General features: G+C 45.0%; 1 long non-coding RNA gene across 1 annotated transcript in view; it reads right to left on the reverse strand.

Moving 5' to 3' along the window:
• Positions 1-21,273, reverse strand: part of LOC144319734 (uncharacterized) — a 54,760-nt gene extending 33,487 nt beyond the window's left edge. Inside the window, exon 1 of the long non-coding RNA XR_013385458.1 lies at positions 21,169-21,273. This is a non-coding gene — a long non-coding RNA (uncharacterized LOC144319734). The remainder of the gene's footprint in view (positions 1-21,168) is intronic.
• Between the last annotated feature and the right edge of the window lie 823 nt (positions 21,274-22,096).

Genomic DNA, 22,096 nt, shown 5'->3' on the forward strand with positions numbered 1-22,096 from the left:
TTTTCTTTCCTTCTTATTTTTTTAAGAGATTTTATTAATTTATTCATGAGAAACACTCAGAGAGAGAGAGACAGACAGACAGAGACAGAGGCAGAGACACAGGCAGAGGGAGAAGCAGGCTCCATGCAGGGAGCCCGATGTGGGACTCGATCCCGGGTCCCCAGTATCATGCCTTGGGCTGAAGGCGGCTCTAAACTACTGAGCCACCCAGGCTGCCCACATTTCTTTATTTAAAACAGAAATGTTGGGCAGCCTGGGTGGCTCACGGGTTGAGCATCTGCCTTCTGCTCAGGTTGTGATCCCAGAGTCTGGGATCAAGTCCCACATCAGGCTCCTTGAGGAGAGCCTGTTTCTGCCTATGCCTCTGCTTCTCTCTGTGTCTCTCATGAATAAATTAAAAAGAGAGAGAGAGAGAGAGAGAGAAATGTTTTAAAAAAATGAAATGTAAATTTTAAAAACTTCACAATTAAAATACATGTTTTTAAATTTATTTAAGTTATCTTGATACCCAACTAGGGGCTTGAACTCACGACCCCGAGATCAAGAGTCATAGATTCCTCTAACTGAGCCAGCCGGGTGCCCCTAAAATATTTTTAAAAGAAAAATTTATTTTTTAATCTTCTTTATTTTTTTTATAGATTTTATTTATTTATTCATGAGCGACACACAGAGAGAGGTGGAGACACAGGCAGAGGGAGAAGCAGGCTCCATTCAGGGAGCCCAATGCAGGACTCCAAGATCATGCCCTGAGCTGAAGGCAGACGCTCAACCACTGAGCCACCCAGGCATCCCTATTTACTGATTTTTCATCACATGTGTCTATGATATCCTAACTGCTTTCAAACAGACCCAGAACAATATAAAAACTACAGTTTGGAGACCAAAGACTTCGGGGGCTTCTGGGGTGAGGCAACATCACACAGTAGTAGTAACCAGAAGACCTGGGAAGATAACAAACATGGATGGGTTCCTGCCTCAACTAGAAGTTTATAAAAATTTTCCATGAGGTGGCAGCAGTTCTTCAAGTAGTTGTGGAAAATGATCTTGGCTGAAAATTCAAGTTTGGGGGCTTTTTTTTTGTTTCTTTTTTGTTTTGCCATTAAAATGAGATCTCTTTCATGCACAGGAATGTTGCCTATCTTTGAGTAAACCTGCGATTTAAAAGTTCCTTGATTTGGGATCCCTGGGTGGCGCAGCGGTTTGGCGCCTGCCTTTGGCCCAGGGCGCGATCCTGGAGACCCGGGATCGAATCCCACGTCGGGCTCCCGGTGCATGGAGCCTGCTTCTCCCTCTGCCTGTGTCTCTGCCTTTCTCTCTCTCTCTCTGTGACTATCATAAATAAATAAAAATTAAAAAAAAAATGCCACTGCCCTCGTCTTAGAAAAAAAAAAAATAAAATAAAAGTTCCTTGATTTAAAAAGGGAGACTGGTTTCCAGCATCGCTATTTTCTGGATGCTGTTCTCTACCAGCTAATGGGGGCGGGGGTGGGGGGGTGGACGACGACGATGACACCGGGAGGTTTTCTTCTACCTCTCAAGGTCACTCCGACATTTCTGAGCCGCCTAATGAACGATGCAAAATGCGATTCCCACCCCAGCTAGGAGAAAGCGGTGTTTAATGTCAGCCCAGCCAAGCAAAGTGAAGCAAGTGGTAAGTGATTTTGGCATCTGGAAGTGTTTCATGCTTCACACCAAGTGAGTGTGTCCCTTCCTGGGCACTCTCAGGCCGCTGCCCTGTTAACTGCTATTTTCTCCAAAATCCCACCGATCTCCATTTACGCTGTGGGTAAGAGACAAGAAGAAGGAGCCGAGCTAGCTAAAGTGCACCAGAGAACAAAAAGTAGAATGGATGGGCCCGCACAGAAGGGAATTGTTTCAGTCCCAGGACAAAGGGGCAGATGGATTAGGCCAGTCTGAGCCCCGGCTCCGCCTCTCACCAGCTGGGCCCTCACCTGATCTCTGAGCCAGTGTTTTCAACCTTAGACATAATGACAACAATACCTCTTCACAGGAGCGGAGAGCGCAAAGAGGGCGTCGTATGTGCCACCCAAGTTAGGTGAAGACACAGCAGATCTTTTACCAGGCCATCAAAATATGCTTCCCCGCTGGCTTTTTTCCCCTTTGCCTGTTTCCCACGCAAGAAAGACGGTGGAAATAAAATCAAAGCCATAATAATCCTCTTGTCAATCCCTTCCTGGCTGGCTGTCCTCCCTGGCTGAGCAGCACAATCCCCCTCGAGCCCCCGTCCCAGCCCAGGGCAACGGCCACCTTCCCTGTCCCTGCGGGTGGGGTGTGAATCTGAAGCAGCCACTTCACAGACCCTCTGAACTTGAAGGGATTCCGCTTTACCCACAGTGGTCACATGGTGTCCTTGCTAAGGACACTGCCAGCCCAGAAGCCAAAGATTTTGCTTAAATGAATCTGTTAAGCAGCTACTTCAAATTCAACCTCGCAGATCCCTGGGGGTACGAAGCCGGCCTGACCCCACCGAGGTAAACGGGCACACTTTCATTCTGGTCTTAGAGCAGCATCTTCGCTGGCATCTTTACAGACTTATTCACCATTCAAAGGGGAGATCTGTGACCTATAATTTGCAAGATCTTTAATTTACTATAATTATAAGGACACTTCTGAAATTAATGTCCAAATAACCAAAGGCACTAGATGACTATGCCAATACATCACTTCAATGCCTGCCTACCTGCCTTCCCTCTTCTCTGTCCCTTCCCCAAAACGATGTTTCATTTCAGGTGGGTTGTTTTGTTTGTGTGTTTGTTTTTAGTGACACAAGTACTTTATTTCTTCTGACCTAGTTGTAAAGCCTCTCTGATGACAATATTAGCAGTTTTTGGGTAAATCTGTTTGTTTTATCTTTTTATAATTGCAGATCTCTTTTAATTTTTTTCTTCAAAAAAATTTTTTTTTAATTTTTATTTATTTATGATAGTCACACACAGAGAGAGAGAGAGAGGCAGAGACACAGGCAGAGGGAGAAGCAGGCTCCATGCACCGGGAGCCCGACATGGGATTCGATCCCGGGTCTCCAGGATCGCGCCCTGGGCCAAAGGCAGGCGCTAAACCGCTGCGCCACCCAGGGATCCCCAAAATTTTTTTTTAAAAATTGGTGGGGGGCACCTGGGTGGCACAGTTGGTTAAGCGCCCAACTCTTGGTTTTGGCTCGGGTCATGTGATTAAGCCCCAGAGTCTGCTTTATTTTATTTTTTTAAAGATTTTTATTTATTTATTCATGAGAGACACAGACAGAGAAAGGGGAGGCAGAGACACAGGCAGAGGGAGAAGCAGGCTCCATGCAGGGAGCCCGATGTGGGACTTGATCCTGGGTCTCCAGTATCAGGCCCTGGGCTGAAGGCGGCGCTAAACCGCTGAGCTACCTGGGCTGCCCCCAGAGTCTGCTTTAGATCCTTTTTCTTCCTCTCCCTCTACTTCCCCCGTTGGTGCACACTCTCTCTCTTTCACTCTCTAAAATAAATAAATAAATCTTAAAAAGGATTTTTTTTTAAGTAGATTCTACTCCCAGAGTGGAGTCCACCACAGGGTCTGAACTCACAACCCTGAGATCAAGACCTGGGCTGAGATCAAGAGTCCGACTCTTAACCCATTGAGCCACCCAGGCACCCCTAAAATTTTTATTTAAATTCTAGTTAGTTAACATACAGTGCAATACTGGTCTCAGGAGTAGAAGTCAGTGATTCACCACTTACATACAACACCCAGTACTCATCTTGACAAATGCCCTCCTTAATGCCCATCCCCCACCTGGCCCATTCCCCACCCAAGTCCCTCCATCAACCCTTAGTTTGTTCTCTTATTGTCTTTTTTTTTTTTTAAGATTTTATTTATTTATTCATGAGAGACACACACAGAGAGAGGCAAGAGACACAGGGCAGAAGGAGAAGCAGGCTCCATGCAGGGAATCCGAGGTAGGACTCCATCCCAGGACCCCAGGATCACACCCTGAGCTGAAGGCAGATGCTCAACCACTGAGCCACCCAGGAGTCCCTTTTTCTCTATTGTTAAGAGTCTCTTATGATTTGCTATCCTCTCTCTCTCTCTCTCTCTCTCTTTTCCCCCTTGGTTATATTGGTTTTAAGTCAGAGGCATTCACTTTTTTTTAAGATTTTATTTATTCAGGGATCCCTGGGTGGCGCAGCGGTTTGGCACCTGCCTTTGGCCCAGGGCGCGATCCTGGAGACCCGGGATCGAATCCCACATCGGGCTTCCAGTGCATGGAGCCTGCTTCTCCCTCTGCCTATGTCTCTGCCTCTCTCTCTCTCTCTCTCTGTGACTATCATAAATAAATAAAAATTAAAAAAAAAAAGATTTTATTTATTCAGAGACAAAGGCAGAAGGACTAGCAGGCTCCCCACAAGGAACCCAATGTGGGACTCGATCCCACAGGACCCCAGGATCACGACCTGAGCCAAAGGCAGACGCTCAACCACTGAGCTATCCAGGTGCCCCTTAGAGGCATTCATTAAATAGGAATCTTTGAATGTGACTATTCCAGAAATTTTCTCTGTGCTGTTTCATCAAGACTAATTTACTATAATATTAACTTTTTCTAGAAGGTATCTGCATATATTTGGACATGATTTATAATTTTTCTAAATATGCCCTAAATTAAAAAATACATATTCTGTATTAAAACCAAAACAAACAATTTTCATACAACTTTCCTTTCCAGGCTTTCTTGTAAAGTGTGGTCCTGACATGTCTTGGTAAAAAAAATAAATGTGTACCAAACTTCCCCTCTTCAAAATAGAGATACTCTCTTCCTGCAGCCTTGGAAACCAGAGAGCAGCCCACAGGAAAAACTTCTGACCAAAAGCAATTCAGGCTGCTGGAGTCCGGGTATTCCTCTGGTAGGGGCCACACATCCCCTGGGATATGGCCACACTGCACACCTGTGGCACCTCAGTTATGGCATCCCAACCACATTGATAGCCCATTCTAACTGCTGACCGCATTTGACAGCCATCCCTCCATATAAAGCCCTGCAGTGTGGGGCCTAACAAAGCTGCAACATATTCACGATCTTCTGCAGACCAAGCAGATTGTTTCTTAATTGTGGTCAAGTGCGCACAACATAAAACATACCATCTTAATCATTTTTCAGTATACAGTTCATCAGATGATGATTGCGTTATTGCACAATTGATCCCCAGAACTCATTTCATTTTTAAATTTATTTATTCGGGGGAAGGGAGAGCACATCGGCAGGGGGGAGAGGCAGAGGGAGACGGAGAAGCAGACTCCACTGAGTGCAGAGCCAGAGGTGGGACTTGATCCCAGGACCCTGAGATCATGACCTGAGCCAATTTAACCGGCTAGCCACCCAGGTGCCCCAGCAAAAAGATTTTTTTTTTTAAGATTTTATTTATTTATTCATGAAAGACACACACACACACACACACACAGAGAGAGAGAGAGAGACACGCAGAGACACAGGCAGAGGGAGAAGCAGACTCTCCTGCAAGGAACCCAATGTAAGACTTGATCCCAGACCCTGGGATCACACCCTGAAATGAAGAAGGACGCTCAACCACTGAGCCACCCAGGTGTTCCCCAGCAAAATGATTTTTAACCACGACTTCATCCCATCCCATCGGATGCACAGCCAGTAAGAAGATCTGAAAGTTTGGACTTTATGAAGAAGTGTGTAAAACACACTCGTGCACACTCACACATACACACATCCTGACAGATACACATTTCTTTTTTTTTTTTTTTAATTTTTTTTAATTTTTATTTATTTATGATAGTCACACACACAGAGAGAGAGAGAGAGAGGCAGAGACACAGGCAGAGGGAGAAGCAGGCTCCATGCACCGGGAGCCTGATGTGGGATTCGATCCCGGGTCTCCAGGATCGCTCCCTGGGCCAAAGGCAGGCGCCAAACCGCTGCGCCACCCAGGGATCCCAGATACACATTTCTTAATAGAACTGAGCCCCATGGGACAAAGTCCAGCCGTGGGAGCCGTGGGAGCCAGTCTTTAGCAAAACTACTGCTCTGCATGTTTCACCTGCATGAGCAGAAGAGAAAATTGTGCTCTTGGCAGCTGGCGAAGGTCAAGGTCTTTCAAGTTCTACAAGAATGGGCCTGCAGAGAGGCTTCTCAGGACGCAATCCGGAACGGAAACCTGACATGAAACCAGTTGCAAAGGGGAGAGCGGCCCCCTCCAAGATCAAACCCAGGGCCAGCTGTGTGCAAAGCAGCCTTGGGGGCTCAGAGCTCTTGCCTGGGAACCCCACAAAAGACTCTCATCTGGTTCTGCAGGTTTGGATATGAGGATTTCTTGCTCTGCTTCCCCACGGTGTCTGCACCTCCCATGGCCACCAAGTCCAGGGTCAAGGCGGGACCCAGGAGGAACCGAGGCACAGGGGACCTGAGGTCTTTGACAGGAAGCCCATCAGGAACAACTTCTCACTGTCTCCACTCTGACAACCACTGTGTTCTTACTTTACAAAAGGTTCTGGAAGTGGCTTTGGGGTGGAACTCATCATTGCCGGCTGCCCCACTGATGGCAGGGCCAGAGTGGGGGCCCAGCATCGGCCAGCAGCTTGGGGGCCCGGGTGGCCTGCACTGCCAGAGGACTCGGGCAGCCCGACCTGTGGCTTCACCCATGTTCCTAAGACAGAGTGGCAGGCCTGTGGGTGTGGAGGGCCCTCCCTGAGACCTCAGGACTGTTATTCTTCCTCTCCCCTTTGTGGCAATTTGTCTGGATAGTTCTACTCTTACTTTTTTTTTTTTTTTTTTTTTTTAAGACTTATTTATTTATCTGAAAGAGAGAGAGAGTAGGGGGAGGAGCAGAGGGAGAAGGAGAGAGAGCATCTCAAACAGACTCCCCATGAGTGCAGAGCTTGACCTGGGGCTCGACCTGAGCTGAAACCAAGAGTTGGACACTTTAACTGACGGAGCCTCCCAGTACCCCTCTGTGATTCCTTTTTAAACCATAAAGGCTTACAAGGACTGGCCTCCAGTGCCCAGGCGTGACACAGAGGTGGGGGCATGGGGATATGGGGCTCCTGGGGCCACTGGGTCTCCTAACAAGGCCCTGCTTGTCCACACAGCCCCTTGGCTACGTCCTGCCCCACCTACCTTCCCTGAGGCCTCATTTCCAACAGCCCCAGACCGCCTCCCACCCCCAGCCTGCAGGCGTCTCAGCCTTCTGGGGCCACACTGCACCCACCCTGGCATTTTCATGAGGGCTCTTGTGGTCCGATGCAATATTCCACACATGAGGTGAAGAAGGGACTTCCTCAGGATGCCAGCAGTGACCATGGTGGTTTGGGTTGGTACAGAGCTATGGGTGCGAGGATGAGTGACCCTCACACGCCTACACCCCTCTCCCACCAGGGGCTCCTGGGTGGCTCAGTGGGTTCAGCATCCGCCATTGGCTCAGGTCATGATCCCAGGGTCTGGGTTCGAGCTCTGCATCAGGCTCCCTGCTCAGTGGGGAACCTGAGTCTCCCTCTCCCTCTGCCTCTCCCCCTTGCTGTGCTCTCTGTCTCTCTGTCAAATAAATAAAGTCTTAAAAAAAAATCATCTCCCACCAGCCAAAGGAAGCTGGCTGATTATATGTCCTAAGGGCTTCTCTCTCTCTCTCTCTCTCTCTCCCTCCCCTTCCTTTTCTTCTCTCAGTTTGGCGGTTTCCTAAAAGTTAAACACACATCTACCCTAAGAACCAACAATTCTACTTCCAGCTATTTACCCGAGAGAAATGAAAACATTTCACACAAGGACTCGTATAACATCCACAGCAACTTTGTCCATAATGACCCCAATATGGAGATAATCCAAATGGTCGTCGGGCACATCCATACAAAGGAATACTGCGCTGCAGTAAAAAGGAATGTATTACAAATTCCTAGAATTGCATTGAATCTAACCCTAAAGCATTAGGCTGGGTGAGGGGAATAAGCCTGACAGCAAGTATGGGCTGGATGAGCCCCTTTATGGGAAATTCTGGAGCAGGCAATCTAGTGACAGAGAACAGATGAAAAATTGCAGTGGCCTGGGGCGTGGGGGGGGCGGGGGAGGGGAGTGGCTAAAGCAAGGGGGCACAGGGGAACTTTTCCAGTGACGGAAATGTCCTATGTCTTGATTGTGGCATGAGTTCCACGGGTAAACACATTTGTCAAAAACTCATTGCACTAAACACAGAAAAAGGAATCGTTTTCTGCTGTGTAAATAAAACACTTGAATAAAGGAGCTTTTTGTTTCTGTTTTTGTTTTTTTGTTTTTTTAATATAAGCAGCTTAGCCTAGCTTCCCCGAGTGGGTGGCACAATTTCGCCTGGAAATGGAAGCTGGAATGACAGGCATCCTGACAGACGTGGCCAGGACAAACCACTGAGGTGGCACAGAAGGCCCATTGTGATCAGAGCAGAGTCTCTCTCCAGCCTGTTCTGCACCTGGCCCTGAGCCCCAGCCAGCTCAAACTATTCACCATTTCCTCTGTGAGCTGGGCACCTTGACACTTGAATGTCTCTGTTTTTTTGTTTTAAGGATTTTATTTATTTATTCATGAGAGACACAGAGAAAAAGACAGAGACACAGGCAGAGGGAGAAGCAGGCTCCTGGGATCACGACCTGAGCCAAAGGCATACGCTCAACTCCCCCACCTCTGTGCATCCTTAAAGGCTTGACTCAGGTGCCCTTCCCCACAGCAGCTGGGCTCTCCTTGTAGCTGCACTAGCCACACCATATTATAATCTATTACTCTCCTGTCTCCCCACAGTCTGTAACCTCCGTGAGGTCAGGGACAGTGCCATCATTCTCTCTGCTTCCCCCAACCACCTAGCACTTTCCCTGAATGCCTATTACACAATACAGTAGGTCTAAATAAATCTAAGTAAATTCTCGCAACTTTCCTAAAAACATAGATATGGGGGTACCTGGGTAGCTCAGTAGGTCAAGGGTCTGACTCTTGGTTTCAGCTCAGGTCGTGATCTCGCTGTGGTGGAATCAAGCCCTGCATCAGGCTCTGCAGTGAGCCTGGAGTTGGCTTCAGATTCTCACTCTGCCCCTCCCCTAGCTCACGCTCTTGTGCGCTCTCTCTCTCTTAAATAGATGTTATTTATTTATTTAAAAAATAGATGTTATTCTCCCCAACTTGTAGATGAGGAAGTTCAGGCGATGATGCTGAAGATATCAAAGGCAAGATGCAGCATCATTAAGTGTAAGGCACAGAGAATAGGACAGTGAGTGGGGCTTAGTCCATGACTTCAGTGAGCTCCTAGAGGAGAGACACTCACAGATGGCGGGAAGCATACACCGAATGGAAATATGAGTGAATGAATGAAGGCATTTGGGTCGCCCTTCCTCCCTTTTGCAGTCTGCAGGAGCACGAACCCATAAGTGCAGCAGGTGCTCCCCCCTCCTCTGCCCACCTCAGAGGGACCTAACCCATGGAACCTCGGCACACCCCATCTCAAAGACAGCCAGCTATGGATCTCAGGGATTAGTTCGGCCAATGGATTAATCGTTGTTTTTTTTTTTGTTGTTTGTTTGTTTTTAGATTTTATTTATTTGTTTGAGAGAGAGAGAGCACACATGAGCAGGTAAGATGAACACAGGGAGAAGAAGAAGCAGACTCCCCACTGAGCAGGGAGCTCTTCAGGAGCTCTATTCTGGGCTCAATTCCAGGGCACTGAAATCGCACAATCTGAGCCCAAGGCAGACGCTTAGCCAACTGAGCCATCCAGGCGCCCGGGATTCATAGTTTTTTGTTGGGCTTATAGTCACAGTTGTGTTTTGCACTCTATTATGAAAACCTTTTGATTTTATTAATGAGGCTTCTGCTGGCACCGCTTGCATTTTGCCTAGAATGTGAACCTTGCATAAATTTAATAGCTCTGGGAGTGCCTAGAACAGGGCTGGAATGTAGTAAATGTTCCAATATTTGTTGTAACTCTGTCCATCTCCTTTTCTGAAACTTGATTTTGGGAGAGTCAACTTTCCTAGTCAGATTTTTAAAAAATCTTTCATTTCCTATGTCTGCCTGCAATATGTTAGGAAATTGCTCAGAGATAATTTTACTTGACTTGAAAACAAAGCATAACCTTTCATTTGGAGCCAGGCATACTCGCTTTCTCGTCCTTCTCAATTTACCGGTAGAATAATAGATAGAATTGCACTACATTATCTGACTTCATGGTACCACCCAGAACAATGGGACTGAGAAACTGGCACCTATGTTCTACTTTGTGCTTTTATAAGAATTAAACCTATCACCAAAGTAACCAAATTAATACTACTTATAACAAAAAAAAAAAAGAAAGAAAAAAATACTACTTATAACAACATGGGTGAATCTCATACACATAATTTTTTTTTAAGATTTTTATTTATTTACTCATGAGAGACAGAGAGAGAGAGAGAGAGAGAGGCAGAGACACAGGCAGAGGGAGAAGCAGGCTCCATGCAGGGAGCCCGACGTGGGACTCGATCCCAGGTCTCCAGGATCACGCCCTGGACTGAAGGTGGCTCCAAACCACTGAGCCACCCAGGCTGCCCTCATAAACAGAATATTGAAGGAAGAAAAAGGACACAAAAAAGTGCAGACACATCATAATTCCCTGTTTACATAAATTTCAGAAAGAGGCAGGGTGCCTGGCTGGAGTGTGCAACTCTCGATCTTGAGGTTGTGAGTTGGAGCCCCACACTGGGTATAGAGATCACTTAAAAATAAAATCTTAGGAAAAAGCTGTTCAGAAAGCGGAACAATGGATCTGTGGTAAAGGAAGTCGGGGCAATGGTTATTAGGGTGGAAGGTCCAAGGGGGTCTTCTGGGATGTTCTCACTGTCCTATTTCTTGGTCTCCATTCTGGCCACACTGTGCTCACTGTTAAAGTTTATAAAGCTGTGGGGTGTCTGGGTGGTTCAGTGGTTGAACGGCTCAAGCTATGGTCCTGGAGTCCTGCATGGAGTCCCCCACTGAGTCCCACATCGGGCTCCCTACGGGGAGCCTGCTTCTCCCTCTGCCTGTGTCTCTTCCTCTCTCTCTGTGTGTCTCTCATGAATAAATAAATAAATAAAATCTTATTTATTTATTTATTTATTTATTTATTTATTTATTATAGTCACACAGAGAGAGAGAGGCAGAGACATAGGCAGAGGGAGAAGCAGGCTCCATGCACCGGGAGCCCGACGTGGGATTCGATCCCAGGTCTCCAGGATCGCGCCCTGAGCCAAAGGCAGGCGCCAAACCGCTGCACCACCCAGGGATCCCAAATAAAATCTTTAAAAAAAAAAAAAAAAGTTTATAAAGCTGTTCACCAGTGTGTGCTCTTGTGTGTATGCCTGGCATTGTAAATAAAAATGTTAATGTGACAAAGCCAGATTTCAGCACCTTTTCAAGATAAAACAAGGGGCTTTCATCCATTTGCACTTTAGCTTCTGTAAACAAGCAAATAGTGACAATAAGATAAAATTTGGTTTGGGAGGGAGATGGGGGCAGGGGGAACCTGGGTGAAAAGGAGTGGAAGGTACAAGCTTCCAATAATAAAATAACTAAGTCACAGGAATGAAAGGTTGGGCATAGGGAATATAATCACTGGTACTGTAATAGTGTCGTATGGTGACAGACGGCAGGCACGCTTGCGGGGGCACAGCAGAGCATACAGCGCTGTACTCCTCAGCCAGACACAACTGTTTCATTTCACTTGGTCAACATTTTGGACCTGTTGTTCTTCTAAACTATCAGATTACCTGTATCTGTTTTATTTTATTCTAAGGCAGACGCTCAAATGCTGAGCCACCCAGGCATCCCTCACCAGTTTGTTCTATTTAAGGGTTTGTTTCTGCTTTTTTTGTTTGGTCATTTGTTTTCTTTTTTAGATTTCATGCATAAGTCAAATCATGTGGTGTTTGTCTTTCTTTGTCGGACTTATTTCACTCAGCATAATGCCCTCTGGGCTCATCCACATTGTCACAAATGGCAAGATCTCCTCCCCCCCCCCCTTTTTTTTTTACCACTGAGTGATATTACCTGGATCTATTTTAATTGATTGATTTCTTAAGATTTTGCCTAATGGGATTGTTTTAATTCATGATTACAAATTCGTTTAAAAAACAAATACCTAAGGATCCCTGGGTGGCTCAGCGGTTTAGCACCTGCCTTCTGCTCAGGGTGTGATCCTAGAGTCCCGGGATTGAGTCCCACATGGGGCTCCCCGCAGGGAGCCTGCTTCTCCCTCTGCTTGTCTCTCTCTCTCTCTCTCTTTCTCTCTCTCTGTCTCTCATGAATAAATAAATAAAATCTTAAAAAAAAAAGAACACCTCCATGATACATGGAAACAAAAATGTTCCCAAAGATCATTTCTTTTTTTCTTTTCTTTTCTTTCTTTCTTTTTTTTTTTTTAAGATTTTATTTATTAGAGATACAGAGAGAGAGGCAGAGACACAGGCAGAGGGAGAAACAGGCTCCCTGCAGGGAGCCTGATGCAGGACTCAATCCCAGGACCCCAGGATCATGACCTGAGCCAAAGGCAGATGCTCAACCACTAAGCCACCCAGATGCCCCTCCTAAAGATCACTTCTAAGTTAGCACCTTCTGGTTTATTGTTTTGTTTGCTCAGTATACGATATTTAGCTATTAAATGTGACTGAGTGAACACACACAAGAATGTCTGATTCGTAAAGGAGGCCCAGAGTCATTTTCAGATCCCAGAAAATCAGTCCACTCTGCAATCTAAAGAACTAACACCATTCCAATTTCAGTAATGCTCATTCATAAACTCCTTCCTTTCTGGTTTCTTTTTTCTTTCACTTTGAGTTCTGAATATTTTATGATTAAAAATCAGGAGAGTTCTACCAAAATCCAAACTTCTGGCTCCTCTGAGTCAGAAAATCTGGTGACAAGGGACCTATGTTTCTGATTGGGAATAACTGGCTGACTCATATTTATTTTATCAGGCATCTGTCATATGACAGGCACTTGCCCTGGCCAAGACTGGGGATCAAGAAATGAAAGAGATGAGATCTCTTTTCTCAAGGAATTAGAATCAAGTAAAAAAAAAAAAAAAAAGAATCAAGTAAATAAGATCAGAAGTACACAGATATTTATAATACAAGACAGAACATGATAGGTATCCTAACAGATTGATACAGAACTGTAAAATAGCAGAGAAGGAAGAAATTATATCTTAACAGAGAGCTCACTGAGGTCTTTATTATTTTTTCCCAATTGTAAAATAAAATACTTTTTTAATACTCTTTTTTTTTTTTAAAGATTTTATTTATTTATTCATGAGAGAGACAGAGAGGCAGAGACACAGGCAGAAGGAGAAGCAGGCTTCCTGCAGGGAGCCTGATGTGGGACTTGATCAGGATCAAGATCCCAGGATCACACCCTGAGCCAAAGGCAGACGCTCAACCACTGAGCCACTCAGGTGTCCCAAAATAAAATATTCTTAAATAGAAAAGTCAGAAGATTAGAACATAGAAAAGACTATTTGAAAACACTCAAATAGGGACGCCTGGGTGGCTTAGCTGGTGAGCATCCACCTTTGGCTCAGGGCGTGATCCCAGGTCCCAGGATTAAGTCCTGCATCTGGCTCCCTGCATAGAGCCTGCTTTTCCTTCTGCCTGTGTCTCTGTGTCTGTGATGAATAAATGAATAAAATCTTTTTTTTTTTTAAGATTTTATTTTATTTATTTAGGAGCGACGGGGGGGGAGGGGCAGAGACACAGGCAGAAGGAGAAGCAGGCTCCATGCAGGGAGCCCGACGTGGGACTCCATCCTGGGTCTCCAGGATCACACCCTGGGCTGCAGGCGGTGCTAAACCACTGCGCCACCGGGGCTACCCATAAATGAATAAAATCTTTAAAAAAAAAAAAAAGAGTCAAATGACGAGCAAATTGTGGCATATCTATGCAACAAAATACTCAGCCAAAAAAAATAATCCAAAACCCACTAATATAGACAATAATGTAAATGAATGTTAAAAACACCACTGAGCAAAAGGAGACAGATACAGAAAACTATATATTGTATGCCTCCATTTAAATAAGACATCAAGATTGATGATTTTATTTTTCTTTTTTTAAGATTTATTTATTTCAGAGAGTAAGAGAGCATGAATGAGAGGGGCAGAGGGAGAAGGGGAGAGAATCTCAAGCATAATTTGAGCTGAGCATGTAGTCCGATGTGGAGCTCACTCCCATGCCCATGAGATCATGACCTGAGCCAAAATCAAGAGGTAGACACTTACCTGACTGTGCCACCCTGGCATCCCAAGATTGATGAATTTTAATCTATGGTGTAGAAAAGATTCATGCACTGGGAGTAAGGGATGAAGATTGAATGGGAAGAGCACAAATGAAATTGTGGGGTGCTACAAGTGATCTATACTTTGATGACAATGGTCGTTATTTATTTGTCAAAATTCAAAGAGCTGTACTCTTTTTTTTTTTTTTTTTGAGATTTTATTCATTTATTCATGAGAGACACACAGAGAGAGGCAGAGACACAGGTAGAGGGAGAGGCAGGCTCCCTTCAGGGAGCCTGATGTGGGACTTGATTCCAGGACCCTAGGGATCAGGACCTGAGCCAAAGGCAGATGCTCAACCACTGAGCCACTCAGGTGCCCCAAAGATCTGTACTCCTAAAATGAGTGTCTTTAAGTTAATTTTACAAATCCATCTTTTTCTCATCATGAGCGCACACACATACATACATACAAGGTAACTATGTGAGTTGATGGATGTATTAACTAACATTATTACGATAACCACTTCACTAGGGAGGGAGATCATCAGGTTGTCTGCCTTAAGCTTACATAATGTTATGTCAATTATACTTCAATAAGGCTGGCAAAAAACATAAAAAATACATTCCTATGACTCCCCCCCTCCCAAAAAGAAAGGATCCATTCCAGTGTCACACAAAATGGTTGAGTAGGAAGCTCTGGGGGTCAGTCCTCCACCACCGAACCAAACGTTGAGCTGAAAAGAATGACTGTAATAAACTATTTCAGAACTCTGGAGCCTGATCAAACCCTTGTATCAACCAAAAGAGTGCTTGATGAGGGAGAGGCTGCTGTTTCATAACCAATGTGCACAAAGCAGCTACTATTGCCCATTCCTCAGCCCCCACCATGAGCCTGGGGACAGCAGCCTGTGTTTCTGGAGAGGCTGGACTGGTGCCAGGATGGGCAGTGGTGATCTTCTCCTTCCAAAATTTGGGGTTGTGCACTTTGGTTAGTCTGGTGGTTACCTGAGGGAACTAGTGTAGACACTTGCATTGGTTTTGCACACCCTCCCCCTTCCCTGCCTGCCCTTAGGCTGTAGGAGCTTTCCTGGCAGTATGTTTTGAAAAGTTTAAAGGAACAATGCCTTTTGATGGGGGCGGAGGGGGGGGGGGCGTCCAAATCGGAAGGTCGGCATCTTTCCAGGTTACTGGCTGACTACAGAGATAACGGAAAAGTATTTCAGTAACCACATGCAATAAGGCATACACACCTTATAAAAAGTTTGGAAAAGATACAAAAGGATGGTTCTAGCCTTCAACACGAAAAATCAACAATCTCTAAGAAGTGAGAGAATCAGATTTTCTGGAGCTATCACATAAAAACAGATGAATGTCTACTTTTCAACAAATGATTACAAAACATTTGAAGGAACAGGAAAGTACAGCCTATTCATAGGGAAAAAAAAGAATTTGACAGAAATTATCTCTGAAGTGAAGACAATGGAATTACTAGTCAAAGATATTTTTTTTTAAGATTTATTTATTCATTTATTTATGATAGACATAGAGAGAGAGAGAGAGAGGCAGAGACACAGGAGGAGGGAGAAGCAAGCTCCATGCTGGGAGCCCGATGCGGGACTCGATCCTGGGACTCCAGGATCATGCCCTGGGCCAAAGGCAGGTGCCAAACCGCTGAGCCACCCAGGGATCCCCTAGTCAAAGATATTAAATCAATTTTAAATATATACAATGAGCTAAAGAAAATCATGGACAAAAAAGGGTGCCTGGCTGGCTCAGTTGGTAAAGCCTGCAACTCTTGATCTTGGAATCATGAGTTCAAGCCCCACTTTGGGTATACCGATTACTAAAAAAGATAAATAAACTTAAAAAAATAATAAAAGTAAGATAGCATGAAATAAAGAAAACAATGGACAAAGTACAAAAGGAAATTGGGAAAACAATGTATGAATGAAATGAGACTATCAATAAAGAGAAGAAATGATCAAAAGGAACCAATAAAAATCTCTGCAGTGAAAGAATACAACAGTTGAAATGAAAAATTCACTAGAGGAGTTTTAACAATCAATTTCAGCAAGGAGCAATGATCAGAAAATTTGAAAATAAAGCAATAGAAACAATCCTGTCTAAAAAGAAAAGAGAATGAAAAAAAATTTAGTAAAACTCGAGGGACCTGTGGGACAGTACCAAGAGTAATACCTCTGAGTTCTAGAAGGAGAAAAGAAAAGGATAAAAAAAATTTGAAGAAATAATGGCTCACAACTGCCCATGTCTGATGAAAGACACAAATACACGCATCCAAGAAACTCAACAAACTCCAAGCAGGAAAAACTCAAAGAGATCCATGCTAAGACATTATAGTGAAATTATCAAACTTAAAGACAGAGAGAGAAACTTGAAAGCCCAGGAAGAGAAAACCAACTTGTCATGTACAAAGAAACTTTCGTTAAAATCACAGCTGGGGGCAGCCCCGGTGGCACAGCTGTTTAGCGCCGCCTGCAGCCCAGGGCGTGATCTGGAGACCCTGGATTGAGTCCCACGTCAGGCTCCCTTCATGGAGCCTGCTTCTCTCTCTGCCTGTGTCTCTGCCTCTCTCTCTCTCTGCATAAATAAATAAAATCTTTAAAAATAATAAAAAATAAAAATAAAATAAAATCACAGCTGGTATTTCAGCAGAAACCATGTTGGCCAAAAGGCAGTGGAATGACATATCTAAAGTCTTAAAAGAAAAAAAAGCCCTATTGGGACACCTCGATGGCTTAGTGGTTAAGCATTTGCCTCCGGCTCAAGTCCTGATCCTGGGATCTGAGATGGAGTCCTTCATGGGGTTCCTTGCAGGAAGCCTGCTTCTCCCTCTGCCTATGTCTCTGCTTCTCTCTCTTTCTGTGTCTCTCATGCATAAATGAATAAAATCTTTAAAATAAAAAAAGGGAAAAATCCCTATTAACCAAGAATTTTATATCCAGTAAATCTATACTTCATGAGTAAGAAAGAAACGAAGACATTTCCAGACAAACAAAAGCTGAGGGAGTTCATTAGTAGTAGATCTGTCCTATAAGAAATGCCAAAGCAGGGGCACCTGGCTGGCTCAGTGCATAGAGCACATGACTCCTGATCTTGAGTTTGTGACCCACATTGAATGTAGAGATTACTCAAAATTTTTTTAAATCTTAAAAAATAAAGAAAATAAGGATGATCATTTTCACCATTTATTTTCCACATAGAAGCTCTAACCTGAGTTAATTAGGCAAGAAGAAAAAAAGGCATAGAAATTGAATAGGAGGAAATAAAATTATTTCATTTCACAGACAATATGATGTTCTATAAGGGATGTCCTAAAGAATTCACAAATAGGGATGCCTGGGTAGCTCAATGGTCTGCCTTTGGCTCAGGGTGTGATCCTGGAGGTCCAGGATTGAGTCCCACATTGGGCTCCCTGCATGGAGCCGCTTCTCCTTCTGCCTATGTCTCTGCCTCTCTCTGTGTGTCTCTCATAAATAAATAAATAAAATCTTTTTAAAAAAAAAAGAATTCACAAATAAACTGTTATAGCTGATAAATGAATTCTGCAATGTTTCAAGATACAAAATCAACACAAACAAATGAGTTGTACTTTTATACACTAAGTGATGAACAACTTGAAAAGGAAATTAAGAAAACAGGGGTGGCTGGACAGTTCATTTGGTTAAGCATCTCACTTGGGCTCAGATTGTGATCTTGGGATCCTGAGATGGAGCCCTGTGTCTGGCTCCATGTTTGTTGGGGAGTCTACTGGTCTCTCTCCCTCTGCCTCCCCCGCCCCATTTATTCTTCCTCTCTCTCTCCCCCTCAAACGATAAAATAAAATCATTTTTTTAAAAAAGGAAATTCATGGGATTCCCTGGGTGGCCCAGCAGTTTAGCACCGCCTTCAGCCTAGGGCGTGATCCTGGAGTCCCGAGATCTAGTCCCATGTCAGGCTCCCTGCATGGAGCCTGCTTCTCCCTCTGCCGGTGTCTCTGCCTCTCTCTCTGTGTGTGTGTGTGTGTGTGTCTATCATGAATAAATAAATAAATAAATAATATTTTTAAAAAGTTTTAAAAAATTCTTCCACTGAGCAGGGAGCCAGATTGGGGGGGGGGTCCCCTGGGATCATGACCTGAACTAAAGGCAGATGCTTAACTAACTGAGCCACCCAGGCAAGATCCTGACTTCACCAGACATGAAAAGGAACTCATAATGTTCCAGAGCTAAATGCAAGAGGGAAAATTGTGAAACTCTTAGATGGAAACATAGGAGGATAGTTTCATGTCCTGGGATTTGGCAATTAAAAAAACATTTATTTATTTAAGTAATCTCTACACCCAATGTGGGTCTTAAAATCACAACCCCAAGGTCAAAAGTCACTTACTCCACCAACCGAGCCAGCCAGATACCCCTCGGAATGGTTTCTTAAATATGATACCAAAGCACTAATAAAGAAAAAAATAGCTAAATGAGACTTTATCAGGATTAAAATTTAGTGTCAAAGTGCATATTATTTTACTATTAAGAGAGTGAAAATACAGTGCCCAGAATGAGAGAAAATACTTGCAAATTGTATATCTGATAAGAGATTAATGTTCATATTGTATACAGAACTACTACAAGTCAAGGACAAAAAGACAGGGGATGCCTGGGTGGCTCAGCGGTTGAGCGTCTGCCTTTGGCTCAGGGAGTGACCCCAGGGTCCTGGGATCCGTCCCTGCCTCTCTCCCTGTGTCTCTCATGAATAAATAAAATCTTAAAAAAAAAGGGGGGGGGGACAAAAAGACAAACAACCCAGTTGAAAAATGGACAAAACAAGCAAAGGGAGGGAGAGAGAGAGAGAGAGAAAGGGGAGGGATAAAGCAAAAAACAGACTCTTAACTACAGAGAATACATTGATGGTTACCTGATGGGAGGTGTGTGTGTGGGGGGGGGGTGGGGAATGGGTGAAAGAGGTGATGGGGATTAAGGTACCCACCTGTCATTATGAGCACCAGGTGTTGTATGGAAGTGTTGAATCACTATATTGTACACCTGAAAGTATTATTACATTGTATAGGTAACTAACTGGAATTTCTTTTTTTTTTTTTTATACTAACTGGAATTTCAATAAAAACTTCAAACAAATAGACCAAGGACTGGATTTCTCCAAAGATACACTAATGCTCACAACTTTATTAGTCATGAGGGAAATGCAAATCAAAGCTACCCCCAACAAAATTCCACTTCACACCCAGGAGGATGGCTATTATTAGACACTCGCGTGTGAACAAGCACACACTAACAGGATGGCAAATAGCAAGTGTTAGTGAGGGTGTGGAGAAACTAGAACCCTCATATATTGCTGGTGGGAATGTAAAATGGTGCTGCCCCTGTGGAAAAGTTTGGTGGTGTCTGGATGTCTCAGTCAGTTGAGTGTCTGCCTCTGGCTCAGGTCATGATCTCAGGATTCTGGGATCAAGCCCTGCCTTGGGCTCCCTGCTCAGTGGGGAGCCTGCTTGTCCCTCTCCCTCTGTCCCTCCTCCTGCTTAGGCCCTCTCTCTCTCAAATCAGTACATTAAACCTTGAAAACAAAAAAGAAAAAAGATTGGTGGCTCCTCTAAAAGTTCAACATGAAATTACTGTATGACCCAGCAATTCCACTTCTAGGGCCATATCTAAAAGAAATGAAAATAGGGGCATCTGGCTGGCTTGGTCGAAGGTGGATCTCAGGGTTGTGAGTTCAAGCCCTGTTTGAGGTGTAGAGATTACTAAAAAGTAAAATCTTAAAAAAAAAAGAGAGAGAAACTCAAACAGATACTTGTGTATGAATGTTCATAGCAGCGTTATTCACACTATTATTCAATAGCCAAAATGTAGAAATGATCCATCCAATGAATGAACAAGCAAAATATGATCTATAGATACAATGGAATAATAGACCTAAAAAGAAACTTATGTTGCACGCTACAACATGTAGCATTGAAAACTGGCTAGATGAGGGTGTCTGGGTGGCTCAGTTGGTTGGGCGTCTGCCTTTGGCTCGGTTCATGGTCCCAGAGTCCTGTCCAGGTAGGACTCTGTTGCCGGGGGTGGGGACGGAGAGCCTGCTTCTTCTTCTTCCCCCTGCTGCTTGTGTTCTCTCTCTCTCTCTCCCATGTGCAAATAAATAAATAAAATATTTTAAAAAAGATTTTATTTATTTATTCATTCATGAAAGACACAGAGAGAGAGAGGCAGAGACACAGGCAGAGGGAGAAGCAGGCTCCACGCAGGAAACCCGATGTGGTTCTCGAACCCTGGTCTCCAGGATCACGCCCTGGGCCAAAAGTAGGTGCTAAATTGCTGAGCCACCCAGAGATCCCCAATAAAATCTTTAAAATAAAAAGTGAAATCTTGCCAGATGAAAGCGGCCAGTTACAAAAGGACAAATATCGTACCATCCTCTTTTTACCGGGTATCCAGAATAGGCAGAAAGTATAATAGAAGTTAGCAGGCGCCGGAGGGAGAATAGAGAGTTACAGCTTAATGGTAGAGTTGTTTGGGTAGTGACCAAACAAATAGGGCCTTTGGAAATAGGTCATTGCGATGGTTACATAACCTTGTGGACGGCTTAATACTACAGAACGGTCCACCCAGAAGTGGTTCAAACGGTAAATTTTATCATATATATATATATATTACAACCAAGCCAAACCAAAAGGCACACCAAACTGAGGCTTTCTCTGGAACTAGTTAGATCGACAGAGCGTGTTCAAGGGAAGCCTTTTCGACTCTTCAGGTCAATGATGCTGTCTGGCAAGCGCCGAACGACTGAGCCATGAAACCAGAATACGGTTCACCCGGGCACAGTCTGGGAAGATGGACAGAGCGGTCAGCTGGGCCGAAGCAGGCTCTGTTCCCAGCTGTTTCTGTCCTGTCTGCAAACTGCATGGAAATGGAAATCCCTACCTGGCCTGGGATTTCTCCGCGGCTGGCGGCTGCCCCAGGGTCTGCAGCAGCAGCAGCGGCGGCGGCGGCGGCCGCATCCAGGAGGCTCCCCCGCCCTTCCTCCCCCGCCCCCCCCCCACGCAGGTGCGCCCCACGCAGGTGCGCCCCAACCCCCTGCGGCCGAGTGCTTCGGGCATTTCCAGGACCGCCCCGAAGCCGCCTGCTCCGGGCTGCGCGGGGCCGAGGGGCGCGCGGGGGGAGCTGCGGGGAGGGCAGAGTCCAGGTGCCGGCGGGGCAGGACTTCCGCCCGCCCGGAGAACCGCGGCCCGGGGCTGCAGGGGAAGTGACGAGCCCGCGGGCCCCGCGGGAGGGGTGCCCTGGGGCCCACCGCGAGACCCAGACCTGGACCGGAGGGAGAGCCCCACAGCCCAAGCAAACCAGGGGGATGGATAGAGATGGAAATGCAGAAATCGTGCTGGGGGACAACGTGTGTGTGTGTGTGTGCGCGCACATACGTGCCTATATCTGGATATCCATATGCATCTATGTCTGTATACATCTTTGTTTGGGGGAGGCTTTTCTCGCTACTGATTTTTTAAGATTTTATTTATTTACTCATGAGAGACACACAGAGAGAGGCAGAGACACTGGCAGAGGGAGAAGCAGGCTCTCTGCGGGGAACCGGACGGGGTGCTCCATCCCAGCACCCAGGATGGCGACCTGAGCCAAAGGCAGATGCTCTTTGAGCCACCCAGTGTCCCTCACTACTGATTTTTAACACTGAACACATAAGGGGGGGGGGATAAATTTGGCTATGTCAACCATGAAACTTCAGTATCACAACACACACAAAAATGTCACCATCAAAAGACAAATTGAGAAAATATATGCAACACACCCGAGGAAAGAAACGCAAATTTCTTTCATTTTATAAAGCACTCACACAAGG

Source organism: Canis aureus, chromosome 8, assembly GCF_053574225.1.
Source record: "Canis aureus isolate CA01 chromosome 8, VMU_Caureus_v.1.0, whole genome shotgun sequence".
In the NCBI taxonomy this organism is placed as follows: domain Eukaryota; kingdom Metazoa; phylum Chordata; class Mammalia; order Carnivora; family Canidae; genus Canis; species Canis aureus.